The sequence below is a fragment of the Chamaea fasciata genome, unplaced genomic scaffold (genome assembly GCF_029207755.1).
Source record: "Chamaea fasciata isolate MVZ Bird 193981 ecotype frontalis unplaced genomic scaffold, bChaFas1.0.hap1 SCAF_5, whole genome shotgun sequence".
Taxonomy (NCBI): domain Eukaryota; kingdom Metazoa; phylum Chordata; class Aves; order Passeriformes; family Sylviidae; genus Chamaea; species Chamaea fasciata.
In genome coordinates this window covers 7450097-7474321 of record NW_027094090.1, presented here as the reverse complement: position 1 = coordinate 7474321, position 24225 = coordinate 7450097, and the positions used below count along the sequence as shown (strand labels likewise).

Sequence of the window (24225 nt, the reverse complement as noted above, 5' to 3'; positions counted from 1 at the left end):
GAAGGGAAGGGAAGGGAAGGGAAGGGAAGGGAAGGGAAGGGAAGGGAAGGGAAGGGAAGGGAAGGGAAGGGAAGGGAAGGGAAGGGAAGGGAAGGGAAGGGAAGGCTCCAAATTCATACTCTGGAATGTAAAACATGCAGCATATGGTCAGGCTGGCAGAAGAGCCTGACAGTGGCCACAGAAACAGACTGCAGTGCAGTGTGAGCAGGAGCACCATGCCAAGTGCTACTCCCACTGCCAAATCCCAAAAAGTCCCCATTAGACACCGCCTACAGCCCCACACCAAGACAAAGGGCTCCTAGAGATCCCAGCCATAAGGGGGTGCAGGCAAGGGCTTAGTCCTAAAGCAAGCTGCTTCCTTGGACTGCCATCAATATTTTCCATTCACAAAGCCAAGCAACTGCCCTGATGGCAGTGATCCTTATCAGCTAAATTCCCTTCCTGCTATTAGACTCATGAAGGGATCAGAGGGAGATCTGTGGTAATTAAAAAATAAGGAAATAAATTAGCAAAGCACATTCCCAACTGTCAGGAGTGATTCAGAGGTGTGGATTCTGCTGAAGGAGGCTCTCTGTCTGCCACCCCCACCTCCATGTATGTACCCAACCTCCAGAACAGTATTGGGAAGATGCCCAGAGGGGACATCTGAAATGGGAAGCAGAGGAGAGCCAGAGTAGCTCTAGGAGTAATAAATACTTTTCCCTAGCCAAAATCTTTCTGGACTTTTAATGCATCTCTTCACAAGAACTCTTGCAACCATGATGTGGCAGCATCAGAAATGTGACTCAGCTCTGAAGAAACAGAAACCTGAGAGAGGTGTGCAACCAGTCTGATGCGGCCATGCTATGGCCTGTCCAGACCTAGCCCAGCCCCAAAGGGTGACCACTGAGGTGCCACACCACACCGAATGGGAAAACACAGGCTGCAGACTCTGAAAATGGTGATGACTGCAGCCCCACAGAGCAGGGAGAAGAGAAAAAAATCGAGGAGTGAAATACAGAACAGGGCACATTGTCCCAGTGCCTTGCAACCGCAGAGCTGCTACTGCAGCTTCCCTCACATATCTGGGTCACTGCATAGCAGGACCTCCTACAGCACCACAAAAATCTCTCATGTGAGCCTCCTTCCTCTTTCCCACCTACCACCTACACGGGAGAGATGTGGAGGGCAGGAGGGCAGCAGGAGGGGAAGGTGGATCATTGTGCTGCTCTGTGCTCATGGAAAGAAAAAAAGCATAAAAATCCTTCTTCTAGTAACCAGGTCATAAAGCAGTCAAAACATGATGGCCCTTTCTACTGTGCATCCTGTGACTTTCTCAGAGGACACTGTCTTCTCCGCAGGTAAACTTTGCTGATTAAGTTTCTGAAGACTCAAAACCAGGGTAGAATCCTGGCCAGTTTCGGAGCCTACAGCAGTTTCAGGGAATGTTGAGGCTGTGCTCAGCAGGACAAAGTCAGCTGTGATTTGCAGTGTGCTTCTGTGTGCTTCAAAATTCAGCAGAGCACAGAGATATCCAACCTAATTTTAAATGGTTTCATTCAAATGAAAAGCAGTAAAACACAACATCCTGCAAACGAGCACATCTCAAGACACCAACTGAGCTCTGATGCCACAGTTCAATTGCTCCAGATATGGGATGCACCTGAGCTAACACATTTTTAGCAATCTCAAGTGTCTTTCCACACCGCTGGAGGCCACAGTCTAGACGTATTTACAGAGCAGGAGACATTTAACATACTGTTATATCGTCTTTCAAATTTCTAGTTCAGGCACCATTTAAAGAGAACAACTGCTGAGCATTTGGAAGGAGAGAGGTTAGCACAGTATTCTCAGGATTCAAAATTAATGATGGCCTGCACATCACTTCTCTTTTCAGGGAGCAGGAAAGATCAGTGGCAGATATTCTCAAGTGGCAGCATCTCTGAGTAGATGAAAACAACTGCAAACATTGTGAAGTCAGCAGTGATGGCACATGTGTTCCAAAAAACTCACTTTCTCATACACATTCCCCCATACCATTGTGCCCACTGAGGGCTCTACCAACTCCAAGGAGACAATAAAATAAAAAACAATAGCCCAAAGAGCTGCTTTACAACTGCAACTGCTATACAAGTGCAACCCTCTCTTAAAAACAGAGACATAGTTGGCCACAGGGTATCTCAGGACTTATAGATGCTGAACAAAACTTCTGAAGATAACAGACCTCTGGAAGGAGGAAATTGGAAGCTGGAAATTATCCTACCCAGGGTGATTTTACTGTAGGCTCTGATTCTGTAGGTTGAAGGACCAAAGAGAGACCCAAGGAGACTCCAGGATTCTACCAAATGCCAAAACAAGCCCCAGTTCATATGTACTGGCATAGGGTAGGACCTGTAAGATGTAGGAAAATCTGAATAAATTTGTAGAATGCCCAGAAAGACTCAGCTCAGAGGATATGGCATAGTCCTGGCATTTCTTGGTAGACCTCGGGATAAAATAGCACCAGGCCTAAGAGAGAAGGAAGGCATCTGCAGGAGCCATTAATGTGAGTTGTATGCAACCCCTGACCAAGTCTGCAGCACAAATCTCACTCTGCACACAATCCACTAAGAACATGAGTTGTAGAAGTCTCAGAAACAGAACCTTTTGTTTTCCTTAGGCTGCAGAAATTCATGCTTTTAGTGTAAGATGTCCTTGGTACAGCTGCTGTACTGTCAGATGAGACAGAAGTCACCAGCTTAGAGAATATGACAAGACAGTAAGGAGGTATCTGTCAGCATTTTCAACACAACTCATCATCAATAACAGACCCCCACGTGCAAACTCTAGAGATTTGCAGAGCAGTCACTTTTCAAAAGCTGCCTCTCCCAGTTTATCCCACCCATGGAGAATGGACTGTCAGCCAAACTACGCTGGCTAAAATATTTTACAGTAAAAACCACTACGATAACCAAGCTAAATGTGAAAGGTGTTCCCTACACATTCCCACAGTGACTGACTGCTGTTGGCAGATCCATGTTTTCAGGCTGAAGGATTGGTTTCTCTTTAAGCGAAAGGTGAAAGACAAAGAGATGAGAAAACCTCAAATTACTTTTGCCATCAGAACACAGCCAGACAGCCCCTGAAGCCAGTTAATTTACTACAGGCAGAAAAAAAAGACAGAACTCCAAGAGTCCAGGGAGATGAGATCTGAGGGGTTCAGTAAAAAAGTCAAATATCTGATTGCTTCTCAAACCAGTTGAATTGCCATGGGATTTAACAGCAACACTACAACAAGGAGATGAGTTCTCCAGTGTATTTAACAGAATCCAGTATTTTGGTGTATAATATCAGGGCCCATCTACTGGGAAAAGTTTTCACCTTGTCTAGCAGGGGCCAGATATTGAGAATCCAGATTCATCTATTGTAATAAACCAACTGAATTCTCGTTGGAATTGTTTTAAGACCAGAAATAGGCACAAACAATAGAAGATGAAGAGGGAAAGGAACCATTTTTCAAAATCTGTAGCAGAAAGTAGAGGATAGTGTAATGTTGCTGGACTTGAACCATTTATCACAAGATTTAAGAAAAAATGTAGGCAGAAAAAATGAGTTATACCTATGTCCTCCAGGGTAGACCAAAAGTGGTTGTGCAGCAGAAGAAATAAAACTAGCTGCTCTTTTATAGTGCAGGCAGCAAAAAGTGATAGGTTTGAAGTATAACAAGGGAGATTCAACAGCAGAAAAATCTTTAACAGGAGGGAAAATGAAAAGAACTAAATATATGAGCAAATATCTGGAGAGCTTCTGGGCTCTTCATCACAAGAGGTGCCTGGAAACAGTCCAGCCAAACAACAGCCATGAATGACAGTCACTTCCACTACAGCTATTTGGGCTGGAGGATGAATTATGGGATCACCTGAGGTGCTTCTCAGGTCTCTATTTCTGTAATTGAAAAAGAACATCCTAAGGATATACAAAGATTCCACATTTAAAACCTTGGAAACTAAATCCAAACACCAGGAATGATACATTCTCAAATGATACTTGCAAGCAGTCAGAAACCTTCCAGTGATCAACACTGCTACAGAAAACATTTATGTACCTCATACTGGAACACAGAGAAATTAAAATAAACCTTTAGAGGAGGAGAGTCAGAAGTGAGTAAATCTAACATCTGCTACAATAGAACTGAAAAGGTGTTGCCATTGTTCATCCTGTTTGTCAGATACAATAATTTATACCCCTGGTATAAATTACTGCTAGGATCTTTTGTGGAGAGAATTGCTAGAGCAAGGAAGTGTAAGGGGAAAGAGCATTCAGACTGGGAAGCTACAAAACAGTGAGGGATGTGTTTGCAGAGCAGCAGTTTGTTTATATCCCCAGATGCAAAGAAGTGTTTCAACATTAAAAAAAAATGCAGAACCAAGTGATATGAAAACACTCCAAGTTGTTAAAAAATAAATGCATAAATAAATAAAATGCAGGAGCTTCATCCTAAAAATAACTCAGGCAAATAAGACATTTACCGTTCCTTATGCATTCAGCTTATGAATTAGCTAAATAATGAAAGTAATGAGAATGTGGACACTATGCAAATTTAGTTTGACCACTGCTCATCACCATTTTGGCCAATACAGCTATAAATGGACTGGAGAGCTGCAGAACTGGAAAGCAGGGCAGCTCAAGACAAGCAACCCCATCTCTTCAGGGGGTGCTGTCATAGATGTGCCTCGTCTGTGAATCAGTATAAAAGGGTATCTGTAGCAGACAGAGACTTGCACGGATACACAGCAAGGACAATCCCTGCTCCACATCTCCAGGAAACAGAAAGTTGGGTTGGAGGGGAGGGACAACTCAGGGAAACTCGGGACATCAGTGACAGACCCAGGAAGCCCCACAAATGTAAACAGCACAAAAAGCCAGTAACAGTCTGTAAAATGAGAAGTCACAACGTACTGCATTCCTTCCCTCTCACGGGGTCAGGTAGTCCAGAGCACTCCACTGACGGATTTGGGACAGCCACCCTCCATCTGGAGCCGCTGCTGTCACACTCTGTGTACTCGAAGTGGTAATCTGTCTGCAAGCAATTACAAAGAGTTTCAGTTTCATCATAACATTTGCATATTAAGCTCATTAATCAAGACTGGGATTAGCAAGCTCAGTTGTAATTAAACCAGAGAGGAAGTGGCTGGCGTGAAACATACTGTGCAGCTTTGATGATTGCCGTGTATCATCACAGAGCAAGCACAGCTCTCATCAGATGCTGTGCAGCACAAATGCTGGGGCAGAAGGTGGGATTTGCAAAAGCACTTTGATAGACAGGACGCAGATTCCACTAGAATTTTTTTCCCAGTCTCTAAGAGCAGGATTGATCGAAAATTTCCGTCCATCACAGTAACTGATGTACAGCACCCAACGAGGCTTCCTCTTTGAACAATGGAACAAGCCATACTCTGAGCACAAGTCATCCCATGATAGACTGGATGTGTAAAATGGACGGAATGATTCCTTCTGCAGGTGCCTTTCCCTCTTTGTCAGTTTCAGAGGAATGCCAGGCAAATTAGGGCAGATAAACCCAGTACTGGGATACCTCTGAAAATGTCATCCAAGGTCAGCTCTGAGGAGTGCCTCAAGGCAGAATGATGATGTGAGGGGAGATCAGTCCCGTGGTCTCCGCAGCTGAGATAAGCCCTGGGCAGACTCAGTAAAAGAGTACTTTCAGTAAAAGAGTTTCTTACCCTCAGAAAAAGAGTAAGAAACTTCCTAGCATTAGCTAGGAAAGAATATTAGCTATTTGTCATATTAATAGTATTGATTCAGATCCCACATAAAATCTAGACTCACATTTAATTACATTTTTAGTTTTGTGTTTATAGCTCTGTTTTCAAATTCATAGCCCAGAAGTTTATGATTTAAATAACCCTCAGCAACACCTAATTTTTCAACCAGTTTGGGTGGAGCTGACAGAAATGGTGAATAACCTTCTTCAGAGGGAAGAGACCCATGTTCAAAAGACATGCCCTGACAAGCTCCGTAAGATGGTTCCATATGGGCAAAGCCACCTCCAGCTCCCTCTGCAGTTAATCAAGGTAAAACATTGGTCATGTGCCTATTTTAGACACCTGTTGCAGGGGGGACAAGGAGACAACACATCCTAGAAACATTTCTTTCTCCCCACTGGCTACAGCGGGAAACTAGGCACTTAATTTGGACAGAGTCTTCTCCATTTCCTCAGGGGAACCCCACGTCCAACACTTCACATCCCTTCCTGGTCCATAAAAGTACCACCAAAAAGCATGGTACTCTGGAAAATTTAGCCACAGGCTCGATGTTTGAGAAGTTTTGGGGCAGCCTGGTGTGACCCATAAAGTCTGGTGGGCTCCTTTCAATTTGTCTGTCTTCTCCAGGCAGGACTGGCCATGAGCCAAGGAGGGAAGGCAGTGGCTGTGCCTGCAGCCCAAGGCAGGAGTAGAGGAGATCTTCAGCTGGTGCAGCTCACCCTCACTACAGCAAACCCCAGCCAAGAGGCAGCAGAAATCTGCCTTCCTGCCATGACTGCAGACATCAGATCCTAATTCTGCTGCCCGAAGAGGAGCTACTCTGTGCACAAAGAGTTGTTATTTGGGGACAATCTTCTGTTCTTTTCCTGGCAACTGACATTGTATGTGATGGAGCAGAAGAAGGGGGCTCAGGTGGATAAGAGTTGATCCATGCTGGCTCTGATATAGTTTAGTTAATTCCTGCAAATATTCAGCTGACTCACATGGAGAAGACTTGCAATTCTCCTAATTTACTTGCAGAAAAACAAACAATAGTGAGTTTAATACTTCTCCTACTGTAACCATAGCTCTCCAGAGATATTCAGATGTTAATAAAGTTCTACCTAAACATCATTAAAGCCTTTGCTATTTTGCATCCAGGTGCATATAATAATCTGATTTCCCTGGAATTAGTATTTTTATGGCTGAATAATTATCTTTGTAGCTCAATCAATGGTTTAGAAATGTAATTCACAGCACAGTGGAAAGAAAAACTATTTGTCTCAAAAAAACCAAACCCAGATCAACACATAAAATATGATAAAACACACTTCCAACTCTGCAAATATACTCAATTATAATATGTATTTTCTCCCTTTCATCTCATTACGCAATCTTTCAAGAATACTTTAAAAAAATAGTCCTGAATCATCTCAGTAGGAAATCTGCCTGTAAGGCAACCAGAATACACAAATGTAATAGATTCATCTCCTAGTTCATATGACATAAGAAAAAATTTATCTATTAAATTAAATATGCAAGACTGGAGTGAAGCAAAGAAAAGGTATCAAAGTGCTCTGAGTTACTTTCAGATCCATTTTCTATTTAATATCAGATTTTAAAAAAATACAGGGAGCAGTTTGGTGTCAACAATCCAGGCTGCTCCCATAACCACCCTCTCAAAGCATACTTCAGTGATGTTGAGCCAGCAATGCAATCCCTCTGCAGCCAAAGCGGGTCCCAAAAGTGGGGCAACTGTGAGGGACACATCAAGCAGTACAGAAACATTCCCTTAAATGGCTGGATAACTGTCAACTATCAACAGGGATTCAAAATTCAGGACACTAACAAAAATTATAAAGAATAAAAGGCTTCTGCTCTCCTTCCACGTTCAGGCAGATGAGTCAAGTTTCCATCCCTCCATGGAAATTCCTCCAGCTTTAAGTCAGGTGAGGTTTCTGGAGAGATGGATCCAACACAAGTCATTCCCTCTGATCACCCCATTCCTGTGTGCAGTGGTGTCCACAGAGGAGTCATAAGACTCAAAAGGTTTGTACAGCAGAACAAGAGCTCTGTGTGGTCTCTTTCCATTTCTTTCCCCTGTACTATGCATAGCTCCCTTGTGGAAGAGTGGTTGGGGTGGGGTTGGGGTTTTTTGTTTGTTTTCTATCTGACTTTCAACTCAGCTTCATGTCTGAAAACACCTCCATGGACGTGGCTGTTTATCTGATTACTGACTGTATTGAGGACTCTTCAAATTAACTTTTGCCTTTGGTCACACACGCACGCATAGCTCCAAAACCCTCTGCCAGCTACCAATGCTACTTTCTTAGAATCAGAGAACCACAGAATGGTCTAGGTTGGAACATTAAAGATCATCTAGAGTTCAAACCTTCCTGCAAAGAGTCTGAAAAAAAAAAAAAAATGTCCAGAGAATTCATGGACTTTGAATCCATGGAAATGTTTGAGGCCAGGTTGAATGGGGCTTTGAGCAACCTGGGATAGTGGAAGATGTCCCGGCCCATGGCGCATGAGATCAAGTTCCCTTCCCAACACAAACCATTCTGTGATTCAATGATTCTATGAAACAAACACTGTGGGCCCAGCTGTATCCATCTTTTATAACCAGAATACATTTGTGCTGCATCACAGGCAGGGCAGCAGCTCACAACTGCAGCTTTAAATTAATCAGCGTGGCTACTTATGGTAGGTGAATGTAACTGCAGGAGCCTGTGGTTCAGCTCCACGATCCAGCACCAGTTTGAACTGGTTTAGCAGCCAGGGTGATGTCCTCAGCCACCAGCATAGCTCAGGTCCATCCCTAGAGTCTGGAAGCACACCTTGGCTGCAGCACCCACACCTTCCATCACACACAATGCCTGCAGGAATGTTTACTGGAAATTGCCCATTAATGCTGCTTACCTGGCTCAGCAGCTTCTAATCTGCCTCAGGAATTTGAACTCCCAAATACAGGCTGACCATGGAGCCACCTCAGCACCATGGGACACTTATAACACCTTTGTTTCGCATCGAAAAATGCCATTACATTGGGATTTCCTCACAGAATCATAGAATGAGTTATACTGAAAGGAACATTAAAGATTGCCTACTTCCAGCCCCATGACAGAAAAATTTCTTCACCCACCAGTTCTCTGAAGTGAATTTCAGGGCAAATCCATTGCCAGCTGTTATCTGTTGCCAGCTACTACTCTGGCTTTGCTGTCAATGTTTTTTCCCACTTTCCTCCATTCATGCAGTATCTTTACATTTGGCCACAGGCCGGTTTTAATTTTAACTGTAATTCTGACTCTGTTTTATTACTTTTCTGCACTTGGCCTTGATCTTCAAAATATATTCCTCACCCCATTCAGCTATAATTTCCCACAGCATTTCCTGTTTTATTGATCATAATTCCTAGGGTTTGGCAAAACCAGTTTTAATTTCACACCCAAAGAGAAAGTTTCCACTGGAAAGTGTCTCTCAAGAAAAAAATTAACAACATCCCACATAGGGTTAAACTCGGAAAAAATGCAATTTTCTAAATGGAAAGTTGATGCTGTTCCAAGAAACTGCTCAGGATCAATGTGTAGTCCTCAGCATTAAATTTCAAATGAAAGGTTAATCGTAACCTAAAAAATGCTACCAAAAATAGGCATCTGCATTTGCTATACCCTGTGCTGAATTTCACTTTATTGTTCTTGGAGAATTAGTGGAATCACATCAGCAGTACCATGCAAAGCTGTAATAAGAAACACTCTGACCTACAGAGAGTGTCCTTTTTGAAGGACACCCTGCACAGAAAAGAAGGTCTTGTGCACGCACATGACATCAAAGAGACGGTGCACTGGTCACAGCTCTGCCGGGGGAGGAAAACATGACAGAATTTTTCCAGCATCCTATGCTCAAAACCCATCAATAAGGGATCAATGGTGTGGGCCTGGCACCCTCACACACGTCCTGTGCAAAGCTCCAGTAGAGATCTCCTGGCTCCCTGGGCCACCCACACCTCCTGCCCTGCAGCCTTTCCCCAGCTGATGACTTGGGAAGGCTGACCTGGAACAGAGACTGGATAGAGCGAGTGAATAAAGTAGATATTTATTGAAAGGCCTCTAGCAATACACCTTGGGCAGGACAGGGCCTGACCAGGGCTACACCCAAGGTGGACTAAGAATGGGCACAAAATGCCTCACCGGTCATGAGGTCTTACATTTTTATAAGTTTTAATTCATTTGCATATTGGGGTTTAATTGTCCAATTACAGCTTCAGGTTGTGAGGCCCCATCCTACTTGTTCCTCCCTTCAGTCCACTGTTGTTTATGCTTTTGGGCCTGAAATCGGTCCTTGGTCTTCAGCAGGAAAAGAATTTGTTTTATCTGCTCTGTGAAGAGAGCTTACTAGCACTTCATATAAGGTTCAGCACGACATCCCTAGGCAGCACAGAATCTGAGAAACATGAAAACAAAAACTTAAGGCATCACAGCTCCCAGCCCACCAGGAGCTCGCTGAGCAACACCTCAGCAAGGCATGTCCCACCCTGTGTCCCCTGCAGCTCCACTGCCCCATCTCATACAACTCTAGTCCTCACTTTAAGTGGTACCAAGTGGCCCTCCTTGCCCAGCTCCCAGTGCATGTAATCTTAGATGTTTCCAGACCTCTACATCTGAGCTAGACATCTCACAGTCTTCCACAACAGTTGACTGACAAAGGCATTTCCAGGGCACAGATACTCTGTCTTAAAGTAAATGCCTATTTCAGGGCATTTCTGAAACTCTACAAGTATTGTTTTCTTCTCCACTGACTGGGGAGCTTTCTTCCAGACAAGCAACCCCCATGGCAATGAGCTTTCTCCATGACAAAGAGCAACACCCTCTTCAGTGCTTTCCCTATTTTTCTGCACCAGTTTCTTCATTCCTGCCTTTACATAGATGGGAGATGCCTTGCACTCCTTACACTTAATTAGAACCGAAGAGCAGAGAGGGCACAAGTCCTTACAACCAGTTCCCAATGCACTGAACACTCAGTCTGGGCAGAAAACACTGCATGAAGCCCAGGAGCAAAGAGCATTTAAAGAGCATTTACCATATCTGTTATGAAACACAGTAGCAAAAGGCTCCTGCAATTAAACAGATTGCTCTACTCCTCTTGTTTTCCAACCACAGACACCACTGAGCCAAAATAAAACACAAAAATTAAAAAAAAAAAAAAACTTCTATGCTACCTGGCCAATACTACTAACCAACAACTCCCAAGAGGTCTGATACTTACTCCTTCCCAGAGCGTGGACTTCTTGTTCCACTGATACTTTGCTTAACCCGATTAGCTGCACACAATGCTATTAAAAGAAACTGCTTGCCAAAAGGGGCATCCATAATCTTTACAGACCTCTGTGCTGTCTATATTTACATGCACAATAGGGATTAGCTGCGTATTTATTTAAAAAAGCCCTCAACCTTCCTCACAAATAAAAGCCTCTTTTAAAGAAAGAATGACTACAGACAGAGGTACGAAGGGAACCCAACCTCACTAAACACTACTGTGATTTTCCCCTGACTAATCTCAATGAAAATGAGTCAAAATTTTCACTTCCCTGCTACACCAAGAAATGTCACCCCAAAAGATAGCATATGCAGAGACATGGCATTCTCCCTGTGTGGCTGTTTCCCATGTCTGGCATCCACAGCATTAGCACACTCAGGGACTATGCTTTCAACACTTTGAGACTGCTCCAGATATTTCAAGGGCTGCTTATCAGTCTCTTCTAATTCACGCTTTGAAAAGGAGAAGCAAGTTCCCATTTCTTCTTAGTTTTTAGCTTCTAGGCCTTCCTCCTCTTTTATCACGTTCATTATTTGTAGTTATATCCCAAATATCCCTGCTGCCCCTTGGTGCTCCTATCATCCCAGACCATAAGGAAGCAGCAGACCCTTGTCTGTGACAGCAGGGCCGTCACACCACTCCTCCAAACCTAATGCCCAGCTCTACACTTCTCTCCAACATGAGCACATTCGTCTTTAATCTCCTTTGAAATTACTTATATCGCTGATTTTCAGCTGAAAATTTGAGCCAGGCTTTCAATTATTCCTAAATCCCCAAATTCCTAAAGACATTTATGTGCATTCTGCCACATTTCTCTTTTCTGGACCCCTAATTCATTTGAGGCTGTTTTGGCAGTAAGAATCCCAGCCCTAACTCCATTACTTAGAACTTCACAAGGCAGCTGCATATATTCAGACTTTCTCAAAATCAGGCTATTTGCATCTTGAATCTAATTCAAGCACCAGGTTTCAACCACCAGAAGCTGAGGCTGGAACACTGCCAAAGCCATCTGCAAATTAAAGATGAACTAAAGAGGTTTACTGAATGAAAGCCAGAATTCAGCAAAAATATATCATCAATATTTGCAAGGAATCAGAATAAATTACATTTTACTAAGTTTTTATATAACCTATTTAAATGTAAACCAGAATTCTAACCCAAATATGTTAAAATAAAAGTCCAGTCCTAGGCCAGTGAGCAGAGTGACTACAGTGGACAGATGTCTGGAGAATGATGGGTGAAGTTCAGAGATCCATGAGCAGCTCCATCAGCAGGAGGAAGACAGAGACAACCCTTAGCAATGTTTACAAACAACAACTGATAAAAAAGTGTTTGGATGAATATTGTGTCCCACTGGAAATGAAAAAGGCATTGAGCTCTCACACTAACCAGGTCAAAGGACTTCCTTTGCTCTTGGTTAACCTGCTGCAGCATGGGATGATGATCACCAGAGAGATAACCAGGAGGTGATTCCAGCATATCCCAGATGCTCAGAGTAGGACACACGAAGTGCATCTGTTCCTCCCTCCACAGCTGCAGAGTTTGTACAGACTCCATTGCACACAAGTATCTGAGGTTAGGTGGGACAAGTCCTTGCTGTTCCCTCCTGCTGGACCCAGCTGTCCCCTGCTGGGCTGCCATGGACATTTTGAATGTGTTGGTGCAGCCTCTGAACAGCTTCCAGTTCATCTCTCAACTAAGCCTCTCAGAGATGCCTCTCACAGAAATCATGTGTTATTACTATTAGCAAGGTTTTAAATTAAGAGATTGCAGGGTTAGAAAGGCGTTTCAGAAGCCATTTAGTCCACGTTCTTGCCCCCCACACCTAAACCATTCCTGACGGAAGTTTGCCTAACCTTTTAGAAACCTCCCAGTGCTGGATATTGCACAGCTCTGCAGGGTGAAGCTCATAGTTACTGGCTCAATAAAATGATGCTAATGTACTCAGACTATTCATCAGGCAGCTAATGAAGCAGGTATCAGCAAAGGAGCTGAGCAGAAGAGCTGGGAGAAATATGTGGGGGTGAAGGGTTTATTTGTTAAAAAAGCACAGCCCAAAAGATACCATTTCAGCATATAAAGAGATCAGAGAGCATGGCTGGCCCCAAAGGCTGGCTGCATCCCTCCGAGAAATTGTATTTACTATGCTATGCATTTATATATATTTATTACATGATTTGTTGAAGATAGTTTCTTAAGGACAGTGCATTCCTATGTAACACAGCATCAACAGCAAGAAACTACAGGGCTGTGTTCTGAACAGTTCTTCTCTTGGCTGTCAGGCACCCTCACTCTGGCTGGAATCAGTGGAGATTTCTCCAGCCTCACAGGGCACCAGCCAGGTCAGAGATTGTCATCTTCCAGCAGAGATGGTGCTTTCTCACTCTGACACTCCTTCAGCCTTTGCCAAATCCTTTTCAGCAGCAGTCTAGTAATGGCTAGGAGAGTTTTTATTATCATTACCTTATTTTTCCTTTCAGGGACCATTTTCAGTCTGAAAAGGTCAGGTCAGTCAGCAGCCCTTTGACTATGAGAAACTTATTTTTCTTTTAAATAAAACTTCACTAAAAAGCTATGTGCAGCCAAAGCCCAGTCATCTTTGAAAGTGTCTGGGATTATTTATTTTTGCAACCTGCAGAAACAAGTCACCCCTAGTAAAACACTGTCTCTTTCATCCAGTGCCTTATCTGTTGCCCAGTTAAGTCAATGAAAGATATCCATTCACTTCAAAGGACAGCAGGATGAGCCACAGTTAACCAGCTCATGTACTCATCACCCTGATGTTTAAATAACAGGTAATGGTCATTGTCATCCTTGCAAATGAAGCCCCAGAGAAGGCAAACACCTTTCTCCCTTTTAAAATAATCCCATTGAATTTCATGGAAGGAGATACCAAAGAAAAAATTCCACAGGAAGGCACAAAATCGCCCTTAAAAAGATTATTTTCAGCCAAACTGTATTTGCAGAGCCATCTCCAGTGATGGCTTAATAAGCTAATAAGAAGTATTGAGCACTTTGCCTGCCTCAAACTACATTTTTCTTTTCCCTTGCGTCAGCACTACATCTAAAAAGAACCTGATCCATCATAAAGTCATTTTTTCCCCCTAGTTTTCAGCAGAACAGCTCCCTGCACACTGTGTCAGCACTGCTGCGGACACAGGAAGGAGTGGCAATGGCTGGCCAAGGCAGAAAGATGGACAGAGGAAGAAAAGCATTTTCAGTCAGGAGCAGGACTGACCTATTGGTCACACAGACTTAGGCTGGATTAAATTGATGGCTCCTTGCACTCCTTGATTCTGATGTCACCTTTCCCAGCTTCCACAGCTGCATTATTCAAGGCTTTGGGTCTCTCAGGCACCACAGAACATTTTAATGAATATGGAAATTAACACAGTCTCTAGGGATACACATCTCCAAAGCCACTCAATAGAATTTCCAAATGCATATTCTGGTTCTTAGCAACAAATCCTTACAAATCTTCATCAAAGAGAGACTTTTTAATGCCAGTCAGACCATAGAAAATTGAGAGTTAAGAGAATAAGCTTTGTGCTTTAACTGCATCTTTGGTGAAATGCTGATTCCTGTTTCAAAACCACCTATCCCCACTTTACAAAAAGCAGGAAAGCCATCAGGAACAAATTCAGACATGATGATACACATTTCCATTGTATTTTAAGTCCTAAAATATTCTTTTCCTAGAGGAGAAAGGAGGACTTAAACCTCCCACCCTGCTCCATTGTCCCACCATCGCTTGACTTGGGTGATTTGGAGATGGGGTAGTGAGGGCTGTAACTCATCTCAGATAAGGCATGAGATGGATGCAGCAAATGGCACCTTGTAAACACGGCAGGAGACATCAAATCCTTTGGCAAACAGAGTTGAGTCTCTTTTAGAATGCACAGGCAGGTTATCATGGGCCAGAGGCATAGGCCCTACTTCATCAACTGCTGGCTCGCTTGTGGAGTCTCAGAGAAGTCTCCACTCACTTGCCTTACAAGCATAATCTCATTTGGCAGACCTGGAGACGATATATTTCTCTGCAAATTATTCTGGGAACCAGACCACTTTTTATTGTCTTACCTAATGCCAAATACTGAGACAAGTCAGGAGCGGAATCCAGAAGCTGAGTTCTTAAATAGATAATACTGCCTTATCCACAGGCAAAGGGCAAAACCACAAAACAGATTGAATTTACTAACACAATTCCACAGTATTTTGCCCACTGTCTGCATGGCTTCAGGGAAATGGAAAGTTTGGAGCACTTATTTTCTTTACATTCAAGACTCTGTAATAGGCCAGTTACAAGTGCAACAAGGAGGACACTTCTGCCAGGAGAGAGCTTGTAAAAACAGCAGGTTAATAACCTGTTTTCTGTGCCTGGCACGTCATTCCACATCTAAGAGCCACCAAAAGCACCTGTTTCCCTAGAGGGAACAAGATGTGAACTAGTATGGTACAGAAAACAGCAGAAGTTTCCCACTCGAGTTCCCTACCATCACGTCCCTGTCATTATCTGTCACAACAAGTCCCTTTCCTAGGTTGAAGGGATACTCCCTGCAAGCATTTGCTTGGGTTCCACTGTTCAGGACTATGAAAAACATTGCTGGTTAATATGTTTGGAGAATGTCTGGTTTAGAATAGGATGCCAATCAAATAAGAGCAGTTCAAGCATCAGGAAAAACATTTCAACTCACATCTCACCTGAGACCTGTTGCCAGGACTGGATTGAGGAGTTCCACCTCATCAGAAAACTTTCTATAATATCCATACCTGTATCTCCTAAAATACCACCAAACTTTTTAGCTGTAAGTTAAAAAGTTAACTGTCTCAAGGGCAACACAACTTTCTCGGGTCACAAATAAATTTAAATGATGGTATAAAACTGTCTGGCGTGTTTCCAACAGAGGGGATAGAAGAGAAATGAGAGAGACACATCCAATATCCAGTGATTCCGCTGGGAGGAAAATCTGCTAGACGTGATCAATTAATTCATTGTAATGAAGAGCACTGTAGCCTGCTATCAATCATTTTTGTCCTGTGCTTTGTATCACATGGATTTCTAATATAGGCACATGCCAGGGGACTGGAGGAATATTACTCAGCGTGTCTTTCAGCTAGCTTTTTTAACTACAAATCATGTGATTATTTGTTAACAAGTCGGGGATGTGTTAACGATCTGATGACATTTCATTTATGACTCTTGTCTAGGTAAAGCCTCCAAGGTGCACTAAACACAAACATTTTAAAAAAGTCCCCTTTAATGAGTGTGTGGGCACGTACACACCTGCTTGTGCATTTCTGTATGCACACACAGCAACTCACACAAGGATAATTCTGTCATCATTTAACCCACAGGCTCCATCTCCCCTTGGCTGATAAAATTTGGTACAGCTCAGCGGCCTGCAGAACCACACTGATTGACACCCACAGAGACTCTAGCTTCTTGTTTATCTTTCAACAGAATGACACGAGGTTGTTAAAGTAACACACAGGTCTTGGGTGATGTCTGGGGTATCTGACCATTGCTCCATGAGACCCCCTGATGGTGCAGCCAGAACCAAAACACCTTGTCTCTGCTCTCAAACTCTTCCAGCAATGACAGCTAATTAGGTGCTGCAGAATTAACTTTCATCTTCCACCTGTGTGCTGGTGGTGACTAGTTGCACTCACAGAATGAATCAGTTCGCAGTTCCAAGTATGCAGGTAAATCCCACCATGGACAAGCATGAGAAGATGCTACAGGGATGGGATTGACCTCACCAGGACACAGATGGCGAGGATGACAGAGCAGGGGCTTGATGTCTTTCCCCATGTTTGAACCAAAAGCTGCTCTGAGAAAGAGCTCCTTTAATTCAACACCTTGCTACAGGTGGAGCACTGGGTACAAATGTTGCTCCCTCCCAGGGTCCCGCCAGGGCTCCTCAGGGTCTGTGGCATGGGCACATCAAGGCAATGCCCAGAGTGCTCTGAAGGAAGATTGTACCTAACTCCTGCCTTCTCTGCTTGCTCCAGCGCCCACTGAAACTTTGTGGCTAAATCCACAGCTGGATTTCCTCACGGGATTCGAAAAACCTATTTCTTTTATCCCCTCCCTCCCCAGATGCTTTTAAGTTGTGTTACATATCACTGAAGTGCTAATGCTCTGGGAGGAATATTAACATCAAATACAAATATAGGCACTACAACTAAAGCCATCTGTTCCTTTCTGTTGATTACAAATCTATTCTCCTCACCCAGAGATACTCCAGCCTCATGATCTCTCCTGCAGCCTCTGTCTCTGCAGCACCCCAACAAACAATACACAAGCTCCACTCCAATTAACCTCTACACACGTTCAGACCAGCCACAAGGGATTGTCGGGAGCAAGGAAACAAGTACAGGACACTAGAGCTGGATAGAAAATATCCCCATGGACACTGAGAAGGAAACACATCATGGGGGCAATACAACTGCCCATTCATAGCACCATGAGTGCTCCAGTGCTTCACCTCAGCTGCTGGAGACAAACCTGTGGCTCTGGTAAGATAAAAATCACACTTCAGGAAAAGCACATGTAGCTCTGGATCAGAGCAGTTGGCAGCAGACCACCTTAACCTGGCCTGAGACAAGAGCAGGTGTTTGCAGAGTCGTTGGGATACAGATGCCCCAGAAATACAGGAGCAACAATATACAACTTGGGATAAAGCATGAAGGGATTCAGACCCACATGACAAACCAGGAACAACCAAGGCTCTTCCCTTTCCTGTAAGGACTGTGACCTAAAGCTCAAGCTAAAACAGCTGCAGTAATATCTCCCCACAAACTCCATATAATCGCTTTCTCCTCTTTCATTATTTCTTTTTCCTATTTCTATGCGAAAACTCCCATGGGAAGAGGTCACAAAAGATTTGGATGGAAATACCCTTCAGCAAGTGGAGCTGGAAACACAATTTACAACCCTTTTCCTGGGGCAATGACAACCCTCTTCCCTCTCTCGTGACATCAGAGATTCCAATGAGAATTTTCCTTGTGTTCTTGCCAAGCCAGCTCAGCCTGATCCTTCCAGCAAGGAGCAGATGCCAGACTCTCCTCTTGTCCCAGTCCCCTTGGCCAGCCCTCAGGATGGCTGCGTGGGGTGGTCAAGCTGTTTGGAGCTGCCCCAGGAAGTAACAATAGCTCAGGAAAGCTGTTTGCTCCCTCAGTTCCTTTTCAGGTAGTGTGGAGAAATGGAGCCAAAACCCAGCAAACAGAAGTTCAATCAATTGAGGCTCAAAATAGAAACAAGATCGTGCTGACCGCCACGACAGAGCACAGAAAGGGCTGCCCGGGCTTGAGTGCCCACAGAGCTAAAAGAGGTGTCATACTAGTTCCTGGGGCTGCAGGATTTGCATACGACTCCCCTCCGAGATTATCAGCAGTTTCATTGTGTAAGGAAGTAAATGATCAGAGATTTACAGAACAGAAGGCTCAGGCTTGCTGCACTGCTCCAAGACAGATCCACAGTCGGGCTCCACATCCCTGCCATGCAGCCAGGGAGGCAGTTGCATGTCCTAACATCAAAATCTACAAGAACCAACCAAAAGCACCAAAGGCAAAATTCAAAGCAAGTCTGAAATTGTAAGAATAGAACAAACCTATGCCTCTCCCCAAAGCTGGAGCATCACCTGAGGCCAGTGTATAAGGGAAGATTACTCCCCACTCAAGTCAGTCTCTATTAAGTAAAAGTTTTCTCAGCATGCTGCACGCTGTGTTTTTTCAGCACACGAGCTCTGAACCAGCTGACATTCACTAAGCTTGCTGCAAATTCATGTCCAAAGCAGGATCTGTCTGCAGGGGTTCATATTCCGACCCTAATTGGAAAATCTGAAATTCTGAGGTTGTGGTGACACCCAGTGAAATGGGTGAGAACAGCCCTGGTTTCCATACTTGCTCTGCAGTGCTCTTGTCAGCTCTAGATCTGAGATCTGAAATCAGAGTCTAATAAAAAATCCTCCAATTCAGTGTTTAGCTTACATCTGCTTCCTTATAACACAGAACATTGAAGCACAGCTTGAGTGCTCTGGTGACTTTATCCTCAGAGCATCTAACACAGAATCACAAAATTGTTTGGATTGGAAATGACCTTAAAAATCATCTAGTTCAAACCTCCCTGGCATGGGGCAGGGATGACACACACTAGACCAGGTTGCTCAAAGTCCCATCCCACCTGGCCTTGAATACTTTCAGTGAAGACAAGTGTTCTTATCCCAGATGTAATTCTGCCCAGGAGCTAAGAGCCAGGACATTTAGGTCCTTATTTGTAAAAGTTATAAAAGAGCTTTCCTCCTATTCAGGCACCTGTGATAGCAGCAGCTGGGCTCTTCACCAGCTCAGAATCATGCCCCAAGTGCTGTGGCAAGTTGCACACAAGAAAATTAAATGCAGGTCTCCTGAGCGCTGAAAGACTGGATCAAACTCTTCGTTGAGAGCTTTCTAAATCTGTAGTGTTGATCCTGCCTAAGGGACTGCTGGAAGGGAGTTGCTTTCACCGTGGGAGGAGATCTTGCATCAGCCCTTGCCATGGCAATTCCAAACAGCAGTTCTCCAGAGCTTCAAAAAGCAACAAAATAGGAACATTTAGCCCCACTTTTCTCATTCTGCAAAGCTTTCTTGATAATCCATCTGCTTACTTGCCAAGGAAAGCTCATCACATGAAGTCAGGGGTACAGGGTTCTCCAGCCAGTTAGGCAGTTAGTGCTGCTCAATGTGTCTTTACTGAGCAAACAGGCTTCCCCTCTGCAGGCACAAGCATCTGGGCTGCTGTGCCAGGCCACCACCATCATCCATCTTGTGTCAGCCAGCCCCATGGAGCCAGCACAAGGTTAATGTAGTCAAAGTGCAAAAATAAAAAAAAATAAAAAAAGGGAAAAAAAGAAAAAGAAAAAGAAAAAGAAAAAGAAAAAGAAAAAGAAAAAGAAAAAGAAAAAGAAAAAGAAAAAGAAAAAGAAAAAGAAAAAGAAAAAGAAAAAGAAAAAGAAAAAGAAAAAGAAAAAGAAAAAAGAAAAAGGGAAAAAGAATAATAATATACTGAAAGGTAATGTGCATATAAAGCAGCTGATTTCCAAATAGTGTGAACTCTGCATTTCTCAGGCTAGTGCTGGCACAGGTTCCCACAGCCTCCTCCCACCACTGACCACAGTGTACTTTGTAAGCCCTGAAGTTTTAAGCCAGGCTCAACACTGAAGGAAGAACAGGGGAAATTAGGAGATGTTATATGGGCATGACATGCTTATATCTTGAAGTGACAACCAAACATCTTTTTAATTGGCTTTGAAAATCAGAATTAAGCACAGCCATAGCATGATTACATTTCCATTTTTCTCTACGATTTTCTCTACAAACTGTACCTATTTCAAAAGCATCAAATCTGCCCTGAGTTGGAAGTCTGGAAGTTTGCTGTCCTCTATTAAAAGAGTCTAAATGTCTCTTTTGACTGTCCAAGGAGAGAGACGGGGCCTCCAGAGGATGGTACATGTCATCTCAGAGGAGTCCCTGCCACCTGAGAGTCTTTAAGCTGAAACCACTCAGGATGTCAAAGTCATTTTTTCTGAAGGCTGGAAGGAAGGAGGAGAGGAGGGAGGAGTGTTGGAGTGGTGCGGTTTGCTCAGTTGAAGGGCAAAGGATTATTTCATTCTGAAATACCCATGCAACAGGACATGGTCGGCTTTCCAGCTAAAAGTGCGCTTGTCAAAATGCATTAGAAAACATTCCCTTTAATGTTGAAGACTGCAAATCCCACCCAGAATAACGTTTGCTTCTACGAAAAAAAAACAAAAAAAGCACAAAACCAACCCAGTGGATATTTTGTCTCATTTGAAATACTGCAGACATCAAATTTTGTCAGGACTCAGAATACAACCACAGCACAATCCACAGAACCCAGCCAAAGCTTTGTCATATCAGATAGAGGCCCTCAACACTAATTAATTGTAACACCCAATGCAGAGATAACCCCAATCAATGTGAAGGGTCTCCTTGCAGCACTCAGGGAGACTCCAGGGATGGAGCAGCCCCGACAAAGCCACTCCATGCCTTCCCAACATACTATCTTCCACGTGCCTATATCCCTGCAATGCCCTATCATATTTACTCACAACCTGTCACACACCAAACAACTGGCTGCCTAATGCCATAATTCAATGTTCATAATGAAATATCGTAATTATCTGCTCATCTCAACTACAGCAAATCAATATACAACTCGGCACAACCAGGAACAGAGACAGAGAAATAATTATGAATCTTCCACCACTGGCTGAGTATTTCATGCATATACAGACAGGCAGAGAAGCAAAGGCAGCAAATCTCAGTTACAGCCTTTCTACCCACCTGACATCTCCAACAGCACTGGAAAATCCAACACAAGAGATGGCAAAGTCAGTGAGGCATTCTGGGAGTTTCCTGAAGAAAATAACCTGCGGGAGTCTGCAGGAAACCCCCAGTGAAGGATCCCGGGGATTTCCTGCAGAAGTATTACAATTACATCCATGGAATCCATAAAGAGAAAGAATTAACTGCTTAATCAAACTCCCAGTGAGCAACGGCAGACTCTCTAACTCACATGTCAGTCTCCTGTGAAGATCTGTGACCATTTTAAGCTGTTTTGCTTCTGTAGGCTTTTACCTCCAGCCTCTACAAAAGCTTTCCAATTTAAAAGCTGAATCATATTTTTAAAAATACATAAACACAAGTGGTAAGCAAAAAGTTGGCAGGTTATCTCAACAGGAATGAGACTGCTTCCCTTCCCAAAAAAGTCATTCCCTCTCCTGTGTTGTCTTTTTCTGTGACAGATGCCCAAGTGAAGCACACTGCTACAGCCAAGTTTCATATCCCAGGAAAACCCTGAGAAGCAGTGAGCCACAGCTGCTCTGTCAGGAGCATTATGATGAAGGATTACCAGCACAGGCCATCTGCCCAAGGTTGGGGGTTTGCTTTGCTATTTGATTTTTTTTTTTTTTAACTTAAGATGCTGCAGTAAATCAGGACAAAATTAAACTCAGGAGTGGCTGATCCCTTTGGGACTGAGTTGCCTCTGGAGCACCACTATCACCACTTCACCATCCAAGGATATTAAAATAAAAAACACCCCTGAACAATGATTCAGCACGATATGAACTGATTGGCCAGCATTCCTTTGTTAAAAACACACTGCCAGACTGGAAGGGGGACTAAATCAATAGCCACAATTCAGGCTACATTAATTCCAAATCCCTTTCACTGTGCAAATACATTACTGTGATTCACAGAGACAGCCTCAAAGAAACAAGTGCCTCTGAGTTACTACACAGCAAAATGTGAGGTGCTTGGGAGTCATGTGGGCAGACAAATGATGGTATTAGTGATTTAATTGGCCCTTACAGATAAAAACACATATGAGGAAGAGCAGGGCTGTCAGCAAGCAGCAGAAGCCAGGCCAGAGGATAAGCTCTGAGATGTTTTCCCCATGCTGGCAGAGCAACACTGCTGCTGGCTGGGTGGGAAAGCCATGGTCAGGAAGCAGAACCACTGAGGGGTGCAGGGGTCATATCCTCCTTGTGGAGACCAAAGGGCCATAGGATAGCAATGGTGGGTGATGGGTGCCCTGTAGAGTGAAGGAAAAGGTGTAATTCCAGGATTATCTTTGTGTTTAAAGCCAGGAAGGACTTAAAGGTACCTGGTGAAGAGGCACAACCTGACAGGGCAAATCACAGAGCTGCAACCAAAAACAGCCCACTTGTGGATTTGGGAGGTGCCTCACCAAACCTTAGGGAGATGTCCTCATCCTGCTCACAGAGAGGACAGAGAAAATGCTGTTCACTGCCTGAGTCCAGTGATAAATGCACACTGGAGGATAATGATGCACATCCTGATGCCTTTTTCCTTTCTGCCATTCACTACAGCTGTGCAACTGTGAAATGCAGCACACTGCAGACACACAGACAATTCCCATCCTCATCATTTGCTGCCCAGAAGCAATTTATGAGCACCAGTGGTTGGTCCTGCCTGCAGCCCCCCAGTTGCCAGGAGCTGCACACCAGCTCTCACTGCAAGTGATCCCAAACAGAGAAACACTCTGAAAAGCCAGGACCTAAATTTTGTAGACAGAAGTGAGTGTAACTGGACCATTAAACACCATTCCCACATCCTGCACAGAGAATAATTCTCAGTATTTTGGAATAGTAATGATGTGGCTACAACCAGCTGTTTGCACGGGGCCATTGCACTTACACAGGAGTAGCTTTTAAAGAAGGAAACATGCTGTAGATGATGCTACCAGGCACACAATCAAGTTCTAATTACCTATTTCTTCTACAACCACATGCTACCCAAATCATAAGCTGCATCCTGTTAGATGGTGGTGGACAGAAGTGGGAAAGCAGCTTTTTAAGGTCTTTTTTTGCTCATGGGAAACTCTGCCAAACAAGGTCCCACCTTTGGGTGAGTGGTGAAAAACTGCAGTCTGCAAGGCACACCTGACCCCCCCAGCGATTTAGGATATTTCCCCTCATGGATATTTCACCCACCTGGGTCCTGGGCAGTAACAGAGCTCCCACTGTGCTAAATCATCTGAAGACACCCCATGTAGTGCAGAACATGAACCAGCAGCTAAACACCTAAATCTCTGCTGTAAATCAGCAACAAACAGAGAATAACTTGCTTAGGAAAGCCAAGCTTAACTGATCTTCCCCGCCTGAGAGGCTGCCATGCAGAGCTGAAATGGAAGATGTACCCACAGGGCTGTATTTGGGGTCACAGAGGACTCCACAGGCTCTCCAGGACAACTGGAGTGTTTGCTGTGTAATTACTTGTGTCTGGAGCTCATGAATTTAGTACAACCCTAGCTGGGTGGCTTGGAAAGGAAAATTTCTAATATAATTTATTAGTCATAAAACACAAAGGTTTTCTAGGACTCGCATGCAAGTAAAGTTTATCTTTTTACCTAAGAGGATCTCATACATAATTCTTTCTTTTTAAAAAAGTCTCATTATTCAGTATTGCAGTTCCCATAACCATTTCACTTTCATCCTAAATCCTAAAGGAAAAAAAAAGTTCTTTTATAATCACATTCAGTCATAGGCTCCCCCTAAAGTCCTGATGAACCAGTGAGTTCATGGAAACCAATGTGAGCTCAAACAGCTAGAAAATCATTTTTCATGAGCAGAATTTAGGAAAAGAAGAAAGGGAGGCATAG

General features: G+C 43.7%; 1 protein-coding gene across 1 annotated transcript in view; it reads right to left on the bottom strand.

The window, feature by feature from the left end:
* Window positions 1–5009, bottom strand: part of ELAPOR2 (endosome-lysosome associated apoptosis and autophagy regulator family member 2) — a 53952-nt gene extending 48943 nt beyond the window's left edge. The window contains exon 1 of the mRNA XM_066182767.1: window positions 4918–5009. The gene's annotated coding sequence lies outside the window, so the exon portion shown is untranslated. The remainder of the gene's footprint in view (window positions 1–4917) is intronic.
* Window positions 5010–24225: the final 19216 nt, after the last annotated feature.